Source organism: Puma concolor, chromosome B2 (genome assembly GCF_028749965.1).
Source record: "Puma concolor isolate L17-30 chromosome B2, mPumCon1.1.hap2, whole genome shotgun sequence".
Lineage (NCBI taxonomy): Eukaryota > Metazoa > Chordata > Mammalia > Carnivora > Felidae > Puma > Puma concolor.
In genome coordinates this window covers 74,306,828-74,329,904 of record NC_141671.1, presented here as the reverse complement: position 1 = coordinate 74,329,904, position 23,077 = coordinate 74,306,828, and the positions used below count along the sequence as shown (strand labels likewise).

Here is a 23,077-nt window from a genome sequence, read left to right as displayed (position 1 = left end):
AGTTTATACTGACATATCTTCAAGCTCATTGATTCTTTCTTCACCAGTGTCCAGTCTATTGATGAATCCATCAAAGGCATGTTTTAATTTATGTTACAGTCTTTTTGATTACTAGCATTTCCTTTGATTCTTTCTTAGTTTTCTATATTTTTCCATTGGAGCCCTTAACATATTAATCGCAGCTATTTTAAATTCCTAGTTTGATAATTGCAACGTCTCTGCCATATTTGAATCTGATTATAATACTTGCTTTGTCTTTTCAGCCTGTGTTTTTCTTGTCTTTTATTATGGCTTATATTGAAAGCCATACACAATATATTGAAAAATAGGTCTAGAGTTAAATAGGCTTTTAGTGTAAGGTTTTATGTGATTCTGACTAGGAGTCCAGCTGTGTTTAATGTTTGTTATGGCTATAGTTGCCAGAGGCTCAAATGCTAGTGTTCTTGATTTTGTCTCATTTGTTGCCTTTGGGTTTTCCTATTAATCCCTCCTTAAGTAAAGATTGATCCTTGCAATTCTTTCAGCTATAATCCACTGTTATCACATTAAGCTCTGTTCATGTGGGGGGAAGCTGTGTGAGTGAGTGGGAAGTATTCTGTATTTCTGTGATTAAGTCTCAGTCTTTAGTGGACCTATGTCCCTGGGCTGCGATCATCAGAATTGTTTCTTAGCTTCTGTTATCCTTGCCTGCCCCCAGGTGAGAAAAGAAGTCTGGAGGGAGTTAGAGATGGGAAACTTCCTTTCCCCCATAATAAATAAGGCTATTGTAAAGCTACTTCTCTTACAATATTGGTTTTTCTTATGGTGAATTCTTTGGGAATATTTCAGAAAGGTTAGTTTTCTCCTCCCTCTGACAGAAACACAAGGAATTTTTTTCTTATTTCTTCACTATGAAAAGTGGGTGAGGTTTCCACAGGCACAACTCATGAAAGTCTTAGGACCCTTTAAGACTGAAGCCCCAAGAGTTTCCCACTCTTATACTAGTGTACATTCTGCTTCTAGCAATTTGACAAAATAATCACTTATCTAACAGCAATGGTTCCAGCAGCTTCTGTTTCTGATAGACTGATCTCGACTATGATTTTCTATATTCATCTTCAGATTTGGAGTGGTAGTTTGATCTAAGAACGTCAATCTTCTAATGGGTCCAAAAAAAGGAATTGACTTTCAGTTTGTTCAGCATTTTTTCTTGTTGTAACATGGAAGTAATGACTTCCAAGCTCTTTACATGCCAGAACTGAAACTAGGAATCCTCAAAACTTATTTATGACAAAACTTTTGGAAAAATAAGGACAGAACGATTTCCTTAATTTGATAATCAGCACTATAAAAAAATCTACAATTTACATTACACTTAATAGTGAAAGACTACGTATTACTTGAGGTAGAAATACAATAAGAAATATCTTCCCTCACCACCCTTATACAACATAATTATAGAAGCACCAGTCAGTGTAATAACATAATAAAAGAAAATTGAAAGCATACATATCTGAAGGGAAGAAATAAAACTGTCCCTATATGCAGATTTCATGATTGTCTACATAGATAAACCCAAAGAATCTATTAAGAAAAATTCTTAGAACTAATAAATGAGTACATCAAAGTCACAGGATACATGACAACTTTTTGTAGAAATACAAAAAGTTGTATTTCTATGGATTACCTGGGTGGTTCAGTCAGTTAGGTGTCCAATTTTGGTTCAGGTCATGATCTCTCAGTTCACGAGTTTGAGCCTCACATGGGGATCTGTGCTGACAGCTCAGAGCCTCGATCCTGCTACAGATTCTACGTCTTCCTCTCTCTCTGCCCCTCCTCCATTTGCTCTGTTCTCTCTCTCTCTCAAAAATAAATAAACATTTTAAAAAAGAGTTTTATTTCAATAGACTAACAATAGAGCACACAGATACTAAAATCAAATGTGCAATGCCATTTACAATTGCTCAAAAATAAAAACACCCGACTGTGAATGTAGTAAACCATATACAAGACTTGTATGCTGACAGCAATACAATACTGATGAAAAAAATCAAAGATTTAAATTAATGGAGAGATCTACCATGTACATGAATTAGAAGACTCACTATAGTAAAAAATGTCAAGAGAACTATCTAGAACAAAAGCAAAAGAACTTTCAAGACTCAATAGTAAGTAAAACAAACAAACATTCCAAATAGAAAATGGGAAAATACATGACCAGACTTCACCAAAGAAGATATACAGATGGAAAATGAACACATTAAAATATGTTTAATATCATTAGTCTTTGGGAAAATGTAAGGTAAACCACAATGATATATCACTAGATGTCTATCAGAATATCTAAAATAAAAATAAAGACATCACCAAATGCTGGCAAGGATGCAGAAAAATTGGATCATTCATATACTGCTAATGGGAAGGTAAAATGGTACAGACACTCTGGAAAACCACTTCACAGTTACTCAGAAAACTAAACATGCATGACCTTAAACCCAGAAATTACATTGCTGAGTTATGTTCACATAAAAACCTGTACACAAATGTTTATAGCAGCTTTATTAACATTTGTAATAGCCCAAACCTGTAAACACATGTTTTCAAATAGTGAATGATTACACAAAATGTAGTTCATACATACCATTGAATACTAATCAGCAATAAAAAAAAAAGAATGAATTATTGACATATGTACAACCTGGATGAATCTCTAGATAATTATGCAGAGTGAAAAAGCCAAACCCAAAGGTACTTTTCCATTTACAAATCATTATTTCAGTGACAAAATTATAGAAATGGATACCAGGTCTGTGGTCACCAGGGGAAGGTATGTGTGATTATAAAGGAGAACAAGAGGAATCCTAGTGGTTATTGAAATGTTATGTATCTTCCCCCTATCAATGTCAATATCCTGATTGTGATATTGTGCTATAGATTTTTGAAATGTGATCAGTGGAGAAAACTGGGTAAAGATACCCAGGATTTTTCTGTAGTATTTCTTACAACTGTATGTGAATATACAATTATCTCAAGATAAAAGATTTAATTTAAAAATTAAGTTAAAAAGAATTCAGACTGCTGCATAGAGAAATGACTGCAGGATGGGAGGGGGAGATAACAATACAAGAAGGCAGTTCAATCAGAAGGTAAGTATAGTAATTCAGGAAGGAGATGATGGCAACATGACTATGGGTCATAACAGAAGAAATGAGTGCTACATACATTCAAGATATAGTTTGTCGTTGAGCCAGCAGAACTGCTGTGTGTATGGATACGGAAGGTGACAAAAAATAAGGATTAAAGCATGACTCAGAATTGCAGAATGAGAATCAGTGAGATGCTAGATGGGAAATACAAGCTGAGTGAAAAGGAATTAAAAGAGGAATGCAGTCAGGTGATAATGGGGAGGTTACCATACATGTCTAGGAAGTCTACTCAAAATATAGAGTGGAAATAATTAGTTAATAAAGATTGGAGTTATTTCAATGGTGTTTCGGAATTAATTATATAATAGATGGAGTATTTCGGGACCATCAGGAGTGGGTGGCTAAGATGGCACAGGAATGAAAGTTATTGAGAATGAGAAAATCACAGACAAAACCCAGAAACCACCCTCAGCAGAGGAAGAATAGAGTTCTGAATACTGAGCTTCCTCAAAATCTTTTGGAAGTAGTCTGAGTATGAACCCTATAAATAAATTAATTGACCAAATAGTGGATAGCTTGTAATTTCATTGCTCTTATTTTCATTCCCTAGTTTTAGAAAAAGGTCTGTCTCAAAAAGAAATTAAGATGCATTATGTTATCAGATCCAGATCCTATATCAACCAGGTCCAGGTTCGAACTTTTGTTAATAAACCTTAAGTGGGGAGGGGATAGGCACTTCAGCCAGAGTCTGTGGAGTGGATAGAATCCATTTATCACACAACAACGCAGCTGGGTTTTACTTAGAACAAAACAGTTCCTTTGAGATCAGTTTCCAAAGGCTTTGTGTTTGGCAACCTGAAAACTTTAATTTAGGGCAGAATCTTACATTCTTAGAGAAAACAAAAACAAAAACAAGGCCAGATGCCTTAATCTGAGGTTCAACTCTGTAGAAGGAGCATGTGGTCTAGTAAGTTAAATAGTCTGTTCCTGACTACAGTATTTACCCCACAATATGTTTTTTTCTCCCCTAAGATAGAATAAAAGCTGTTCTGTGTCAATTGTTCAGAATACAGGAGCATGGAAACTAGGTGTGGTGACCTACAGAGGGAGGACAGGTCATGGTCAAATAACAAGACAGTAGCGAATACTCAGTTGAAACTATGTGAAATTAAATCTAACTTGTATATGAGGCATATTATAGTTTTAGTCATCTCATAATTAAGCTGAGGTTTCATGTATGAGATATCAGATTCAGGCTGATTCCTTCATTTATAATTGAAATATTCCAAATGATCATCTAGCTACCTTGTAATTTTGTGTGACTATGATTCGACTCTGGCTAATGGTGTACATATTTGGTATATTTAATTTCTAATAAGTATCCTTAAAAAATCTTTTTTCTGTTTTTCTTCTTCTGCTGTATGACCCCTACTATCTGTACATAGACCTATAAGGATTAAAAGCAGCTGTCTTGGATAAGTTGCCTTGAGACCATGCATAGTGGAACAAAAAGATGGAGCCTGGCTTGTTGACACTATAGAGTGCTATTTCTGCCCTGGGCAACTTATTTGCCAAATAAAAACAGTCAGGCTACATTGTTTAAGCTACTGTTATCTTGAGTTTTCTCTTAGTCAAAGGTGAGATTAACCTTAAGAGATACTCTAGCAGGAAGTTCTATTTGTAGAGTTCTCTGCCTTCTGTGGTACCCATTTAATTCCAAGGTAAACTTGACACCATTATCTTGTCAATTCTAAAATTCAGGCTCTTCCAATGAAACATAAAATGCAGAAATGGACCCACAAATGTATGGCCAATTAATCTTCAACAGCAAGAAAGAATATCCAATGGGAAAAAGATAGTCTCTTCAGTAAATGGTATTGGGAAAACTTGACAGCCACATGCAGAAAAATAAACACTTTCTTACACCACAAACTCAAAATGGATGAAAGACCTACATGTAAGACAGGAAACCATAAAAATCCTAGAGGAGAAAACAGGCAACAACCTCTTTGACCTTGGCCGCAACAACTTCTTACTTGACACGTCTCTGGAGGCAAGGGAAACAAAAGCCAAAATGAACTATTGGGACCTCATCAAGATCAAACGCTTCTGCACAGTAAAGGAAACAATCAGCGAAACTAAAAGGCAACTGATGGAAGGGGAGAAGATATTTGCAAATGACATATCAGATAAAGGGTTAGTATACAAAATCTGTAAGGAACTCATCAAACTCAACACCCAATAAAACAAATAATCCAGTGAAAAAATGGGCAGAAGACATGAATAGACACTTTTGCAGAGAAGACATCCAGATGGTTAACAGACACATGAAAAAATTCTCAATATCACCCATCATCAGGTAAATAAAAATCAAAACCATAATGACATATCACCTTAGACCTGTTTGATGGTAAAATTAACAACACAGGAAATAGTAGATGTTGGCAAGGATATGGAGAAAGTAGAACACTTTTGCACTGCTGGTGGGAATGCAAACTGGCACAGCCACTCTAGAAAACAGGATGGATTTTCCTCAAAAAATTAAAAATAGAACTAGTCTATAATCCAGCAATTACCTACTAGGTAATTATCCAAGAGACACAAAAATGCTGACTTGAAGGGATACATGCACCCCAATGTTAATAACAGTACGATCAATAATACCCAAATTATGGAAAGAGCCCAAATGTCCATCAACTGATAAATGGATAAAGAAGATGTGGTATATATATATATATGTATATATATGTGTGTGTGTGTGTGTGTGTGTGTGTGTGTGTGTGTATACACAATGGACTATTATTCAGCAATAAAAACTAATGAAATCTTACCATTTGCAATGATGTGGATGATACTAGAATGTATTATGCTAAGTGAAATAGTCAGAGAACGATAAATACCATATGATTTCACTCACATGTGGAATTTAAGAAACAAAACAAATGGGCATAGGGAGAAGGAAAGAAAAAATAAAACCAGAGAGGGAGACAAACCATAAGAGATTCTTAAATACAGAGAACAATCTGAGGGTTGCTGGTGGGGTTTTGGGTAGGGAAATGGGCTAAATGGGGGATGGGCATTAAGGAGGGCATTTGTTGGGATGAGAACTGGGTATTACATGTAAGTGATGAATTACTAAATTCTACTCCTGAAACCATTATTACACTATATGTTAACTAACTTGGATTTAAATAAAATTTAAAAAGGATTTAATAAAGAGAAAAAAATAGAAACTTCCATATAAAGAAAACAAAAACACTCCCAACACTTTTTATCAGTCACAGTTCCATTCATTCTACCTCATAGAATCTTCCAGTAGAGTCAAGCATCAATCTTTGTGAGGCTCAAATTCCAGGAGACACTGTCTGCAGGTCCATGATGAACCCATGGATGCCCATATGATGGCTTGAAGGAGTGGGGAGACTCCTGCTATTTCCTCTCTGATGAGGAAGCAACTAGTTATATTTAGCACTCTTTTTTTGACTGAATACCCAACAAAGAAAGCTCACACTTTCATCTTCATCAATTTCTAGAAATTCATCAATTTCTAGGCTTATTTGGTCAGAAGCTGGGTAGGAGACTAAGGGTAGCAGAACTGGTGTTCTTTTCTCTTAGCAAGTGATGCATGAGTAATCAATCACCTCTGTTCAGGTTTGGATACCTGTTGCCTGTTGTTCTCATCTCCAGGGTCTCAGCTTATACCCTGAGGTTATGTAGATAGACTCTGAATATTCTAAGAAAAATAGGACCAAAATCAAGACCTTTTGATGTCAGATTTAGACCACTTTCCACAATGTTTCTGATATCAGATGACTGTCACTGAGAAATAACATTAACAGAATGATCTACAGAATGGCCTTCAAACTCCATGTAGTGAGAAACTCAGATCATGAAATTTCACTTGGATTTCCAAGATCAAGTGGAAGAATACAAGCAACTTTTTCTTGCTTAATAAATGTACCAAGACTGGTTTTGCTGTTCTCATCATATTTTAGGAACTTAGTGATGAAACATCCTAGAAGTTTGTGAAGAAATGTGATCTAGGTAGAGATATCATTATGGGAGGCACTGTTTGGTCTGTTTCCTGGATTTCTTCTGAGTAGCATTCTGCTGAAGTTCCCATCAGGCCTGCCATATAAGGGCTCTGGCACTTTATAACAAATATATCCAGACTAGTCCTTCCATATTTTCAGGAATTCTATGATACCCAAAAGTAGTTTCTCCAACTTTATATTTGCGTCATACGATTTATGTTTTTTCTTCTATATAAACTGCTATAAATTATTTAGTAATAATATTTCATGTATCTTAGGAAAAACTTCAGAGTAACAAAAACATAAGTAGTTATTCAGTCATTTTTGAATCACGAAAATTTGACTTTGACAGATTTTAATAAGAATATATTCAACTATTCTCATTTTATTTTACTTGATTAAGAAAAACTACTTAAAATTTTATGTGTTGTCTTTATTAGATAACTTATACAAATTTAAACAAAACAAATTTTTCTAATCTTAGTCCATTTCTACACTGAAGTATTATGGACCAATTTCATAACCATATTATGATTTAAATGTGAAGTTGATGTCACTAAACTTTTAGAATATTCTGGAGGCGAATGTGAGGTGTCTAGCAAGAAAGAGAAAACAAAAAACAGGAATGGATTTAAATACTGAAATGCACAAGAAGGGACGAAATTCAGCCATATGAACAGCATTTCCTACTATTGACAGCTTTGTATATGAATTCTGTAATGAGAGTTATGTGAAAGAAAACAGGTCAGTAATCAAATAATACAAACAGACATTATGAATAGATTAGATATTATACATACTTAAAGGATGAAAGCAGTGTGTGTCATCCTAAGGTTTAGCAATAGTAGAACACCATTCACAAGATGCTGTCTTAGTCTCTGGAGCCTTGCATTTCAATAGATAGGTGATGGGAGGGGAAGGGGACACTCAGGTGGTCTCTTGGCAACATAAAAAGGGCCCAAATGCCCTTTGTAGCAGAGACACATCTGGATTTCAGTAGCCCTATCCCAAAGCTACACTATTACAATACAACTTGTATGTATTTACACTTCAAGCCATTCCAAACCAATAAACAGCCTTGCAGCCACCAACCAAAATTGCAAAGTTGTTATTAAGAAGGATTGCTCAAAATCTTTCATGTTTGTTCCTGATCAGTTCTGTTCTCATCCCCAGTTCTCAGCCATAACATCAAACTATTGAACTTCTGGATTTTCCCAAAGACCCTGATTTGAATTGCCTCATGCCATGCCCTTTGCTGCCCCATGATGTTTCAAATAGGAACTTTCATTGTACTTCTGATCACAGGAAACTTAAACAAGGATATTAACCATTTGACAGTGCCCTGGCCAGGGCAAATTAATCCTACCTCCACCTCCTACCCTCCCATACCTTAACATGTTGGAAAATGACTGCTTAGGATTTACTTGAGGATACTCATTATTGGGGTTCAATATACATATTTGTATATTGTTTTCTAATGCAAATTTTCTCAAGAGACACATGTTGATGTTTCTGGCACTGTGTTGAAAACACACACAAACATTTGGAAATATTTCATGTCCTATAAATTCAACGGGAAACAAATTAACTTGCCATAATTATAGATAAATAATTCTTTGGATAGTTTGTTATGCTATAATATTGGATAATTATGCATTAGTGCATCAGCCCTAAATGATAGTCACAACAGCCTGCCCTAACACATGACAAGCTGACAAGTTTGTACTTGAAAAATGTTAAATTATTAAAATATTAAAATTATATGTATATTAAATTATATATAAATTATAAAAATATTAAAATATTAAACAGAGTTATCCTTTTATGAAACTTATAATGTCATTCTTTAAAAAATTTTTTTTAATGTTTATTTATTTTTGAGAGAGAGAAAGAGAGGAAGAGCGTGAGTAGGGGAGGGGCAGAGAGAGAGGGAGACACAGAATCTGAAGCAGGGTCCAGGTTCTGAGCTGTCAGCACAGAACCCCACACAGGGCTTGAACTCACAAACCACAAGATCATGCCTGAGCCAAAGTCCGCCGCTTAACCGACTGAGCCACCCAGATGCCCCAAAACTTATAATGTCATGTTGATGGTAAGTTTAGCATTCTTAAATAGGAGAAATATTGCTAATTTTCTAATTTAGTTTTCTTACTTTATACAAACACTAGAAAGAGTCATGGTAAGCATGGGTGTGGAAAGGAAGGATAAACTAGCTACTACTCTCTTCCCAAAGGTTGGGAGTATGATAGAATTTTTGGTAAATATATATAATTGAAATAACATTTTCTTTCTAATGTACATAATATATTAACATATTAACATTTGACTCATATCCCAAATGGACAGACTACACCAAAGAAATATCCAATCACTGTTCTAAAGTAGGTTATTCTCAAGTGAGGGAAGTAGAATGGTGTATATAAAATCAAGAAACAGGGTAACTAGTCACTTTTACAAGTAACTTAACCAATGCTGCAACAACTTTGAGCTAAGTTATAATGGGAGATTCTCTGGTATTGCAAGCCCACAGTTAGGGCTTTGGATTTAGTTTGAAAGACATATATTTTCACTTGCAAAGTGACTCCATCTCCAAAGAAAGACATAACTTAAAAAAAATCACTTATGTAAGAAAGTGGTCCAGGTTCATTCTTCTGCATGTCTCTGTCCAGTTTTCCCAGCACCACTTGCTGAAGAGACTCTCTTTATTCCATTGGATATTCTTTCCTGCTTTGTCAAAGATGAGTTGCCCATACATTTGTGGGTCCATTTCTGGGTTCTCTATTCTGTTCCATTGATCTGAGTGTCTGTTCTTGTGCCAGTACCATACTGTCTTCATAGGTACAGCTTTGTAGTATAGCTTGAAGTCTGGGATTGTGATGCCTCCTGCTTTGGTTTTCTTTTTGAAGATTGCTTTGGCTATTCAGGGTCTTTACTGGTTCCATCCAATTTTTGGATTATTTGTTCTAGCTCTGTGAAGAATGCTGGTGTTACTTTGATAGGGATTGCATTGAATATGTAGATTGCTTTGGGTAGTATGGACATTTTAACAATATTTCTTCTTCCTATCCAGGAGCATGGAATCTTTATCCACTTCTTCGTGTCTTCTTAAATTTCTTGCATCAGCTTTCTATAGTTTTCAGTGTATAGATTTTTCACCTGTTTGGTTAGATTTATTCCTAGGTATTTTATGGTTTTTGGTGCAACTGTAAATGGGATCAATTCCTTGATTTCTCTGTCACTTCATTGTTGGTGTATAGGAATGCAACCAATTTCTGTGTGTTGATTTTATATCCTGCCACTTTGCTGAATTCATGAATCAGTTATAGCAGTTTTTTGGTGGAATCTTTTGGGTTTTCCATATAGAGTATCATGTCATCTGCAAAAAGTGAAAGTTTTACCTCCTCCTGGCCGATTTGGATACCTTTTATTTCTTTGTGTGGTCTGATTGCAGAGGCTAAGACTTCCAATACTATGTTGAATAACAGTGGTGAGAGTGGACATCCCTGTCTTGCTCCTGACCTTAGGGGGAAAGCTGTCAGTTTTTCCCCATTGAGGATGATATTAGCATTGGGTCGTTCATATATGGCTTTTATGATCTCGAGGTATGCTCCTTCTATCCCTACTTTCTTGAGGGTTTTTATCAAGAAAGGATGCTGTATTTTGTCAAATGCTTTCTCTGCATCTATTGAGAGGATCATATGGTTCTTGTCCTTTCTTTTATTGATGTGATGAATCACGTTAATTGTTTTGCGGCTATTGAACCAGCCCTGCATCCCAGGTATAAATCCCACTTGGTCATGGTGAATAATTTTTTTAATGTATTGGTGGATCTGGTTGGCTAATATCTTGTTGAGGATCTTTACATCCATGTTCATCAGGGAAATTGGTCTATGGTTCTGCTTTTTAGTGTGGTCTCTGTCTGGTTTTGGAATCAAGGTAATGCTGGCTTCATAGAAAGAGTTTGGAAGTTTTCCTTCCATTTCTATTTTTTGGAACAGCTTCAAGAGAAGGTGTTAACTCTTCCTTGAATGTTTGGTAGAATTTCCCTGGAAAGCCATCTGGCCCTGGACTCCTGTTTTTTGCAGATTTTTTATAACTAATTCGATTTCCTTACTGGTTATGGGTCTGTTCAAATTTTCTATTTCTTCCTGTTTCAATTTTGGTAGTGTATATGTTTCTAGGATTTGTTCATTTCTTCCAGATTTCCCATTTAATTGGCCTATAATTGCTCATAATATTCTCTTATTATTGTTTTTATATCTGTTGTGTTGGTTGTGATTTCTCCTCTTTCATTCTTGATTTTACTTATTTGGGTCCTTTCCTTTTTCCTCTTGATCAAACTGGCTAGTGGTTTATCAATTTTGTTAATTCTTTCAAAGAACCAGCTTCTGGTTTCTCGACCACTTTCTTACACCATACACAAAAACTCAAAATGGATGAAAGACCTCAATGTAAGACAGGAAGCAATCAAAATTCTCTAGAAGAAAGCAGGCAAAAACCTCTTTGATTTGCCCGCAGCAATTTCTTACTCAACATGTCTCTGAAGGCAAGGGAAACAAAAGCAAAAATGAGCTACTGGGACCTCATCAAAATAAAAAGCTTCTGCACAGCAAAGGAAATAATCAGCAAATCTAAAAGGCAACCTACAGAATGGAAGAAGTAATTGGCAAATGACATATCAGATAAAGGATTAGTATCCAAAATCTACAAAGAACTTATCAAACTCAACACCCAAAAAACAAATAATCCAGTGAAGAAATGGGCAAAAGACATGAATAGACACTTCTTCAAAGAAGACATCCAGATGGCCAACTGACACATGAAAAAATGCTCCACATCACTCATCATCAGGGAAATACAAATCAAAACCACAATGAGATACCACCTGACACCTGTCAGAATGGGTAACATTAACAACTCAGGCAACAACAGATGTTGGCGAGGATGCGGAGATAGAGGATCTCTTTTGCATTGTTGGTGGGAATGCAAGCTGGTGCAGCCACTCTGAAAACAGTATGGAAGTTCCTTAAAAAACTAAAAATAGAACTACCCTATGACCCAGCAATTGCACTACTAGGCATTTATCCAAGGGATACAGGTGTGCTGTTTCAAAGGGACACATGCACCCCCATGTTTATAGCAGCACTATCGACAATAGCCAAAGTATGTAAAAAGCCCAAATGTCCATCGATGGATGAATGGATAAAGAAGATGTGGTATATATACACAGTGGAGTATTACTCGGCAATCAAAAAGAATGAAATCTTGCCATTTGCAACTACATGGATGGAACTGGAGGGTATTATGCTAAGTGAAATTAGTCAGTCAGAGAAAAACAAAAATCATATGACTTAACTCATATGAAGACTTTAGAGACAAAACAGATGAAGGTAAGGGAAGGGAAATAAAAATAATATAAAAACAGGGAGGAGGACAAAACAAAAGAGACTCATAAATATGGAGAACAAACTGAAGGTTGCTAGAGGGGTTGTGGGAGGGGGGAAGGGCTAAATGGGTAAGGGGCATTTAAGGAATCTACTCCTGAAATCATTGCTTCACTATATAGTAACTAATTTGGATGTAAATTTTAAAAAATAAAAAATAAAGTTAAATTACAAAAAAAAATCACTTATAAGTATAAAAAATAAGAGGAAAAGAATCAATTGTTGGCTTATTTTTCTTATAGATACTCCCTCTTAAGAAACTCAATAAAAATGAAAATACACTGGCAAGAGCTGAACCAATGTGAGTATGTGTTCTTGAATGACTTTGACCTTGGTCAAGTGGAATGACTTCTTTGATACTTAGGCTTCTTATCTGTTAAAAGAGAAAATGGCTCTGATTTAATGAACTGATATTTAATAAAATTTCCTACAGTAGCTAAGAAATACCAGATATATCTCTTCGCTCCCTGCATACCTCCATTGTATCAATACTTGTTTATATGTTGGTCTTCTCTGCTCGACAACACATGTGCCTGGAGATCAGAAGTGTTGCATTGTATAAACATCTGAAGAGACTGTGTAATTTCTGGCACATAAGAAGACCTTAATAAATACTAGTTTGTTAAGTTAGTAATTCATATAGCACAGAAGTTAAAATTTCACAAAAGGCAATATGTAAAATTTCACGAAAGACAATACAAAAGAGTCATATTTCACATTTGTTAAAAGTAGTAAAGCAAAATACCTATTCAACTGCATATATGCCAATTTTATGAAATTAAATCTTTTTTTTTAAGTTAATTAATATAAAACTATAGTTGAACTCTATATTTTTTTTTCATGGTATTTCTAAGAATTTGTTCAAGAGGGGTGTTTTCAGTGGTGGGCACATAAAGATAACAACCTTTTGGATCTCCTAGTAGTTTTTATACTGTTAATCTTACTCAGTGATACACATATAAAAAGGCAAATGACAATAGCGTAAGCAGCATTATGTTAGACATCTCTGTGCCTTGCAACTGGCCCAAATAAGAATATATCACTGTGAGAGTAAGAATGATTCACATATTTAGACAAATAAATAATTCTCAGTTATATATATATTGTTTATATAGATTTTAAAATACAACGAAGGGATTCCTGGGTGACTCAGTTGGTCGTGTCTGATTCTTGATTTCAGAACAAGTAAGTGATGATCTCAGGGTTATGAGATCCCATAACCATATATATTGAGCCCTACATCGGGCTCCACACCTAGTGTTAAGATTTTCTGTCTCCCTCTGCCACTCTCCACTGCTTATGCTCTATCTCTCTAAAATTAAAAAAATAAATAAATATCATGAAGAAAAATACATGAACATCCTTATGATGGGAACAATTTGAGCAGAAAATAAACAGGAATGTGTACAAGCAGACCTCTGTCATCTCAGCTCCTAGGATTTGAGTTGAAGTCACACCTGTCTGTGATATAATCCAGTTCGTGTACAAATCTAAGAAATCATACACATAATTATAAAAACAAATTGAAAGAAGATAACTATGAGGCATCTTAAAAAAGAGTATTAGCTCAAGAGAAGAGAATTTAACATTCAAGAAATACTTCCATTGTTTAGTGATATCTATGTAAAGTTCTAATTCCTAGGAATACAATAGTAAATGAAATAGCTAGGTTCCCTGCCATAATTTGTCTCAGATTGTAGGACCCAAAGTCTCTAGATCATTGAAAGATTCTTTTGTCTATGGGTTATGTGTTATAAAAGAAAAACAAGCACGGGCTTAAAAGAATGAGAGGGAGAATTAAAAAAAAAAAAAAAGGAATGCTTGGGATAAAAAGCAGACAGCTGGGTTTAAAACTTTGATGGTAAATGTGATAATTGGAAATCTAGGGGAACCCAATAAATATCACCCTTCTCTTCCTGACTTCAAAGCCAACTGAAGGCTAACACAAACAAGCAACCAGATGAGGAGCCATTATATTAGCTTCATTAAAGATAAAAGAGAGCACTACTTGTATCTGCAATTTAGTAAATTTACGCACAACGAAAGACACTAATAATCCAACTAAAATGATCCAACCAGGGTTTTGCCTGGAACTAAAGGAGTTCGTGGGATATGGGACATTGAATACTACAACTAGCATTCAACTGAGCTGACCTGTACTTTCAGGTGCATGGTGCATGGATGCTCCTGTGACCACCTTAGGGTGGGGGTTTGAAAGTATCACTGTTCTTCATAACATAGCTTCGCTTTGAAGAATCTCAGCTGAGTATAATCCTCTGAGGCAGGATGTTCTGGGAAAGAGTTTAGTCTCTGATCAAGTTTTCTTATCAGGTAGCATATAATACATTCACTCTTTATGACAACTTATTGTGTATGTGTGGGGTTTTTTTTTTGTAGAATAACTTTTTGTTCATATAATATAAACTTTTATTTAGAATAAGATATTTACTCTTTTAAACCTGATTCTTGTCTGTTTCTCCCCTCCTCTCCACTAGGCTGAAGGTCCCACAAAGAGAGGGATCATAACAGGTCACCATTGATTACCATGGTATCCGGCATGGAACAGGCACCTAATAAATATGTGTTAATAACACATGAATGAAATAATATATAGAACTGAATCATACAGGGAAGGACTGTAGATGAAAATTCATTACGTCATCAAGTCAATTTTGACCAGGACTTAGACTCTGGGTCAGCTGCTATGTTCTAGTTATTCCCCAGACTCAATAAAACCTGGGATTACAAGAAATGCTCCAATTTTACTGTTATTTTTGTTCCACTATTCAGGAAGGGGCAGAATCTAAATCTCTACTAGTCTTGTTCACCAAGCTATACAAAAAAGAAGAAATGAAAGAAATATTTGGCACACTAATTGTCCTCTGTAAGAGATATTTTTTAGTTATAAAATGGAAATAAAATCAGTAGGATAGTATGTTAAATAATACAATTAAAGTAATTAGCCCAATGCTGGGGAAGATAAATACCTAATAAGCAATTAGTGTTATTAATAAAAGCAGCAAACAATTTGACTTGAATGACTTTAAGTTTCTACTGCAAAATGTGAGAGTCTCCAAGTTTATAGAGGCTGTATTATACTTTTTCAGAGATTTTTGATGCATTCATCCATACATTCAAAAATCTTTATTGAATATTTATACATGATAATCCCTTTTATTTTTCTTGGCACTGGAGAGAACAATGATCAAAGAAGACAGAATTGCTGCCCTCATGGACCTATTAACCTAATGACTCCTGACTTAATATAAATTTTGCATCTTAAATAATAAAGAGAAGATTGCAGGAAAAGCTATAATAACTACAAATGTAACAATTTAAGCAAGGGGGATGAACTAAAGAAAATAGCCAACAAATTTTAATAAACTGATTGATAGCATGATGGAAGTTTGAGGTTCACAACAGTAGAAACTACATAAAGGTGAGGACAGTGCTTTTAAAATATGCATGTACAATAAATTCCTTTTATAAAGTGTTCATACTCTTTCTATACCATTAACATTTGTGCATTTACTTTTAAGTGTTCTGTTCAAGTAAGGGATGTGAGCTAGAAAAATATCAGCATGGTAGAACCTAGGTCTCAACCAAACCCTTCTGTAAATCAAAGTGTACTGTTAGCCAAGCTATACATTTTGCCTGAACATCGATGCCTGAACATCAATTTTTCTCTTAAATAAAAAGAGGAAATTCATTTAAGCTATAAAATTTAGTTTCCAAATCAGGGACATAATGTATAATTCAATATTGTTTTAATCACCCCACAGAGGAGGAATGGACCCTCATTCCCAAACTTGGTTCAGCTTTTCAGCCTGATGAAGCCACTCTTGAGCCAAGAGGTACTGAAAGGTTTATTACAAAGTGGGCATTTCTGGGGACAGTGTGCTTGTCTCTCAAGTAGGCTTGAACATGGCTGAGAGGGGAGAAAGGAGAAACTTGTTTGGGGTTTTATGGTAGTTACAGGGTGGGGCTAGAATGACAATTCCCTTGTGGACCAACATTTCAAAGTTTGAATTTCTCACGTGTGCCAAAGCAGGGAGCACCTGGACTTCCTTAACTTGCTCAGGTGTGGGGCAATATGGCGATACTTGAAAGCTGTTAGCAGTCAGACATCAAAAATGGAGTCGGATTCTTTAATACAAGCCTATAGACCAGAGACTTCTCTTCATCAACGCCAAACCTAGCCACCTTCTAGACTTCTTCCTGAGGTTATTGAAATTTATTCATAGAGTGTTGCCGAACCCTCAGGCCCTTTAACAACCTAATGATTTATTCACTTCATGCTTTTTATTTAAAAAAAATGGCAGTACAGCTGATTCCTTAAGGTATATGTTTAGGTGTCCTGTTCTTGAATTTATGTGTTACACTTGAAGGTCCAAAAATATAAAACATATACACAACTACTTAAAAATGGGTTAGCTCAGCTGAAAAGTCAGCAACTTTTGACAGTGGTTAGCATTGCAAAAGCTCTCTCTGCCTGATAAGACATGGTTAAAAATATTTTTTATTTTTTAAAAATAATTTTTTTATTTTTTAAAAAATTGTAATTTTCTTAAATTTAAAAGCATTTCTAATATTTTGAAAATAAAACTCCTTGTATAGACATAGAAATCAGGCCACTTTGTATGCTGAGACTCTCCCTTGCACGTGGCATATTCAGAGGCACATGTTCTCTAGAAACAGATAATCATAAACATCTGTCTTTTCAATGGTATTTTTTTCACCATAATACATGAAGAGACTATTCCATGGAGTTCTATGGATAAAGAAATGAATTTTTACATGCATTGTTGGAATCCTTGGTTTAATAAAAGCTTAGCGAAGTGTGGAAAATATGTAAAATATGTTGATTTACTATCTCTTAGAGAATTTCTAAGGAAGTATTCATAAACTTGACTGCCTTTAAAAACAAAATGAAATCTTCTATAAGTCTATAGTTTGATATATTCCACTTAACTTTTTTCTTCTTTTTTTAGGCACATCATGGTTGTGAGCCTAATTCACTTATTAAGAGGCCTATTGAAAACAAACTGTGGGTATTCTGATACTTACGTGGGAAGTTCTAAAGTCTTCTTGTATGGAGACTAAAAATTTGACTGTTAGTCCACAGGGATGTGCTAAGAACAATTCTACTCAGAAACAACCAGAGACTTGCCCAGTCTGTGGGTGTGAGCCACACAACAAGAGTTTCTCAGAGCTATAGTTCCAGGCTCAGGAGCATTCAGGTCAACAGGCCACACAGTTTTCCACAATCTGGAGATTACGTTTTTTTTTTCTCACAGAAACCCAGAAATTGAGTTCTCATAAGTCTTGTCATCTATATTGTCAAATGTATTCAGACAATTGACACAATGTGCTGACTACAGGTTTTAACTAAACACAAAGAACACATCCACATTTGTGTCTGAAAAATTATTTCCAGCTGTCTTTTTAAAAACTGGCCAGTACTTGATATTCCTGTTCTTAGAATTTCTTAAACCAGTGTATTACATTCATTACCTCAGGATAATCGAATGTCTTAAATGGGATTTCAATTACTTTGAAGGTTAATATTTGTTACAGTATTTCTCATCTTGTTATATTCATTAAGAGTTTAAGGTGATATAACAAAGGATACATTCAATAAAATTGCCAATATAAAAATACTATGAGGGGGAAAATATCAAACACTTAGGTCAATACAGTTATTGCAATTGATACTAAGTGTGTCTCTCAATTCTCTGGCAGTTAGGGCTAAAGTGAAATATTTTAAATTTAATTGTTTGAATAAGCAAATTTGTTTCAGTAATCAGTATAGAATATAATTTACTTAGAAATGAATTTTATCCTTATAAAGTATAGTTTCTATATTTACAACTCTCTATATATGTATAAATATATATTTGTATATATAAAGTGAAATATATTATAATACATTATATTGGTTTTATAAATAGAACTACTGAACAATTATTATTGTTACTGAACTATTATTTTAACCCTTAAGAATATTATGCCAAACATAGCCTGAAGGTATATTTTCATGAAGGCATTTCTGTGAAGATATGGGAAAAAGAGCAGACAGGTCATTGGTTAGGGTACTGACATATACACATATACATATACATATACATATACATATACATACAAATACACATACACATATATACAGACTCTGTGTTCTACAGTGATAGAGGACTATAGATCATACTACTTATATTAGAGATTGGTCTTCTGGAATAGGGTCTCCTGGATGCTTTAAAAATGTAGTTTGCTACATTTTGATTTAGAATCTCTGAGGACAGAACCCTCCACTTGACATTTTGGGGTCATTTTTAGATTAAATTATATTTTACAACAGTAAAATTAACTTTTTTAGTGGAAAGTTCTGGGAGTATTGACAAATAAAATCCACGTATTGAGCAAGTACTTCAGGTGATTCTTTTATCCATGAAATTTGATCACCATTGATTCCATCATTGGTTCTCAAACTTCACTGTGCATCGGAATCACAGGGAGGCTTATTAATACACAACCCTGGGATGCCTGGGTGGCTCAGTCGGTTAAGGGTCTAACTCTTGGTTTCGGCTCAGGTCATGATCTCGCTGTTCGTAGACTGACAGCTGCAGGAGCCTTCTTGGGATTTTCTCCCTCTTACTCGCCCACCACTCGCCCTCTATCTCTGTCTCTCAAAATAAATAAATAAATAAACATTTTAAAAAAAAAGACACAACCCTGCTGTTGTCCACCCCCATTACTTTTTTTTTTTTTTTAAGGTTATTTAGTTTGAGAGAGAATCCCGAGCAGACTCTGCACTGTCAGTGAAGAGCTCTATGCAGGGCTCAAACTCATGAACCATGAGATCACGACCTGAGCCAAAATTGAGTCAGACGCTTAACTGACTAAGCCACCCAGGCACTCTCTCCACCCCCATCATTTCTGATTAAGCAGCTCTGGGAAAGAGGCTGCACATTTGCATTTTGGACAGGTTCCAGGTGCTGCAACTGCTGCTGCTGCTTCTCTAGGAGCCACACTGAGAACCACTGGCTGAGAGCAATAGTTCTGAACCTTCGCTGTACATCACAGTCACCCAGGGAATTTTGCCAAAAAACGTGGATACCTAAGCTGAAAGAAACTCTTTAGAGATTCTGACTTCATTGCTCCGTAGTAGATCTCAGACATACAGTTTTACATGAACTCCTCCGGCGATTTTAATATGCAGCCAAGGCCAAGAACCACTGTCATAGTGGAAAAAAATGGATATCATTCCTTTTAGTCAGTTTGTCCAGAGTGTACATTGGCTGGACTTTTGAGAAGAACCAAAGTCAAGAGTACTGATACGCCTGTTACAAGGTATTGCATTGAAAGTGTTCATTTTAGTATATTTATTCAAAAAAATCTTACTGCCTCCATTATATTGAGAAGGTAATTAAAACATAATGCTATTAATTGAAACTCCAAAGAATATAAAATTAATAAGCGGAGGCATTTCTCTCTGTTTCTATAACCCATAGTTCATGATTCATACTTTGAATATCAGGCAGTCCTGGGGGAAAATTATATTTTCTTGTAAAAATCAAGGATTTGACTTGTCTTATTCCCCATATGCCAGTTTTACAATGTCGTGGACTGCTAACGTACCTCTGAGGAAAACTTTGGATCTATTCAAGCACTGATAAAATACTAGTTTTCACCCCATAGTTATTCACCATTAATCTTGAGAGAAATTATTCGAGCTGGAAAAAATGGAAGAGGAGATGTTATAATTCAACCATCTGGGCCATAGTATTGCTCCAGTGGGATAACTGATTTTGAATAATATTGCATTCAGATGAGCAGGCCAAGGAGTAATGACTCCCTAATAGCTAGGAGCAAAGTCTGAGCTGTTCTCTGGGGTAGCTTCTTCAGTGGAAGAACAAGCTCTTAGGATCTGTTCTTTCCAACATTACTTTTTTGGTGACAAGATAAAAACATTAACATGTGAAAAATTCACAGCCTCTTTCCCTTTTCCCAAACATTATGCATTTTACTTATTTCCCCTCCACTTACTCTTAATTCACATGCCCACACCGATGTTAGTTCTACCTTAACTACTATATTTTAATTATACAAACCAAAGTAAATTTAGAGGGCGAATGGAGGTAGTTCTATTGGGAGAGGAGAGATTGCAGCAGGGTAGACGCAAACACACACACACACACACACACACACACACACACACACACGAAATAAAACTTCCTTGCGCCTATTGTTTGCATTAATGGCCTTGATTCTTCTCTACTATCTACATTACAAGGAGGCTCATTGCATTTAACTCTTCCACTCTGAATTTTCATTCTTCCAGGTGACATGTTCTGGCCAAAAAGATGTTACCATATGTAATGAAAACAGAGACTTGAAAAGTGCAATTAGCTTAATATTTCTTGCCTTCTCTCATCACCATGCAAAGAACATGTCTGAGTGAAACTGTTAAAGGATGAGACACATGTAACAAACCCAAATGCCCTCAGCCATACCAATCCAGATCATTCTAGATCAATCAATAGCCAGCTAATTCCAGCATGTGAATAAGCCTGGCCAAGCTCAGCAGAGCTGCCTCATTGACCTATAAGGGACGACAGATGCATAGGTGAACCCAGCACAAATCAATGAAGCCTTCAGTTTTGTGAGCTAAAAAGGGTTTATTGTTTATATGCCTGGGATTTGCTGTGTTGCTTTGCAACATTATCATAACAATAGATATCTGATACACAGCTTGAGCATCTAAATTTAAGGCAATTTAAGGGGAGATAGACCAGAGTTGGGGAAAGATTTTGGGCTAGCTGTTATTAGAGAACAGGCAAAAGAAAGTGATTTTCAAAAAAAATTGATGTGTGTTTTAAATGAAATACCCTTGAGCATTAAGACTTTAATTAAATTTTACATTTCTTTCCAGTTAATTTTGATTGTCCTATTTGAATTGTATTGAATATAACTTACACTGAGCCTGGTGTCACCATTACAAGAAGCAGACAAAACTTATGGGTTATATTTCATACAAGTTTATGGAACAAGAAAAATATTCAGGAAACTTCAGTCCAGGCTAAGGCTATAGTCAAGATACTTGGAATACCTAGAAACTAGGCATATCATCATCATCTATTGGCTTCAAATCCTGTTATAGATTACTCCAGAAAGAGAAGCAGAATGATATGAGAATGCACATTAGAAAAATCTATTTGTGCTTAATGAATTGGAATAATAGAACTCTAAATTACTCATAGAATATGTTATGCCCAGAATTCGTGATCCCCAAAGACCGCCAGGGAGCCAAGTCCGATGCAAAAGCAAAAGAGCCTTTATTCGAGCTAGCTGGAGCTCAATCCCCTACCTGCACCGAAGCAGCGGTGAGATACCGGGGAGAGAGAGCGAGTTTCAAAAGCACAAAGGTTTTATTGGGGCCTAGGGGCAGTTGGTGAGGTAATGGCTGTGGCCTCAGCTGATTGGCTGGGGAAGGGTAGGAGTCCTGTTACGAAGGTCGCTGGGCGTGTTTTGATCAGGAAGTTTGAACAGGTGAGCGGGAGGTTACTCAAGGGGAGGAGGCGTGGTCTAGGTGAAGGACACAGAACAAGATGGAGTCGGCCGGCATAGGCCCGCCCTTTCAAATTTTTAATGAAATAATCTAAAATGAGAATAAATCTGCTGGATTCTTAGGTCTTTAAGTCAAAACAATATTTGTAAAGTATTTGTAAGTGGGTTGCTGCTAATGAAGAAAGCATACCAGTTGATATTCTGTAAGTATCATAATTATCTCTCATTTGAACTGAGATATTTAATAAGTATTTGGACAAATTATGCAAAATGATCCCAATGATTTTGACAAATAGAAACAGTTTTCTAGGGAGAAAGTTTTCTAAAAGTTTTCTTTTTTTTTTTTTTTTCAACGTTTATTTATTTTTGGGACAGAGAGAGACAGAGCATGAACGGGGGAGGGGCAGAGAGAGAGGGAGACACAGAATCGGAAACAGGCTCCAGGCTCTGAGCCATCAGCCCAGAGCCCGACGTGGGGCTCGAACTCACGGAGCGCGAGATCGTGACCTGGCTGAAGTCGGACGCTTAACCGACTGCGCCACCCAGGCGCCCCTAAAAGTTTTCTTAAAAGAAATAAAGGGAAGGTGTGCCTGGGTAACTCAGTCAGTTAAGCATCCCACTCTTGATTTCAGCTCAGGTCACAATCTCACGGTTCGGAGGATCAAGCTCCGCAGTGGGCTCTGTGCTGATAGCGTGGAGCCTGCTCAGAATTCTCTCTCTTTCACTTGGCCCCTCTCCCCAACTCGTTCTCTCTCTCTCTCTCTCAAAATAAATAAACATTTTTCAAAAAAAGAAATAAAGGGAAAAGCAATCATTGCCATTTTCACCTTTCAAGCTGAAACAAGATGAACTCAGGTCTGAAAGATGTAATTGGCACTGTAGCCAAGCACTGATGAATGGGAGAATAAGT

The 23,077-nt window shown here is 35.9% G+C and overlaps 1 long non-coding RNA gene across 2 annotated transcripts in view; it reads left to right on the top strand.

Annotated features, from left to right (window-relative positions):
- LOC147581052 (uncharacterized) overlaps positions 1–16,098 on the top strand; it is a 325,942-nt gene extending 309,844 nt beyond the window's left edge. For both annotated transcript variants that reach the window (XR_015251360.1, XR_015251359.1), the window contains 2 exons: positions 12,846–12,904; positions 15,099–16,098. This is a non-coding gene — a long non-coding RNA (uncharacterized LOC147581052). The remainder of the gene's footprint in view (positions 1–12,845; positions 12,905–15,098) is intronic.
- Positions 16,099–23,077: the final 6,979 nt, after the last annotated feature.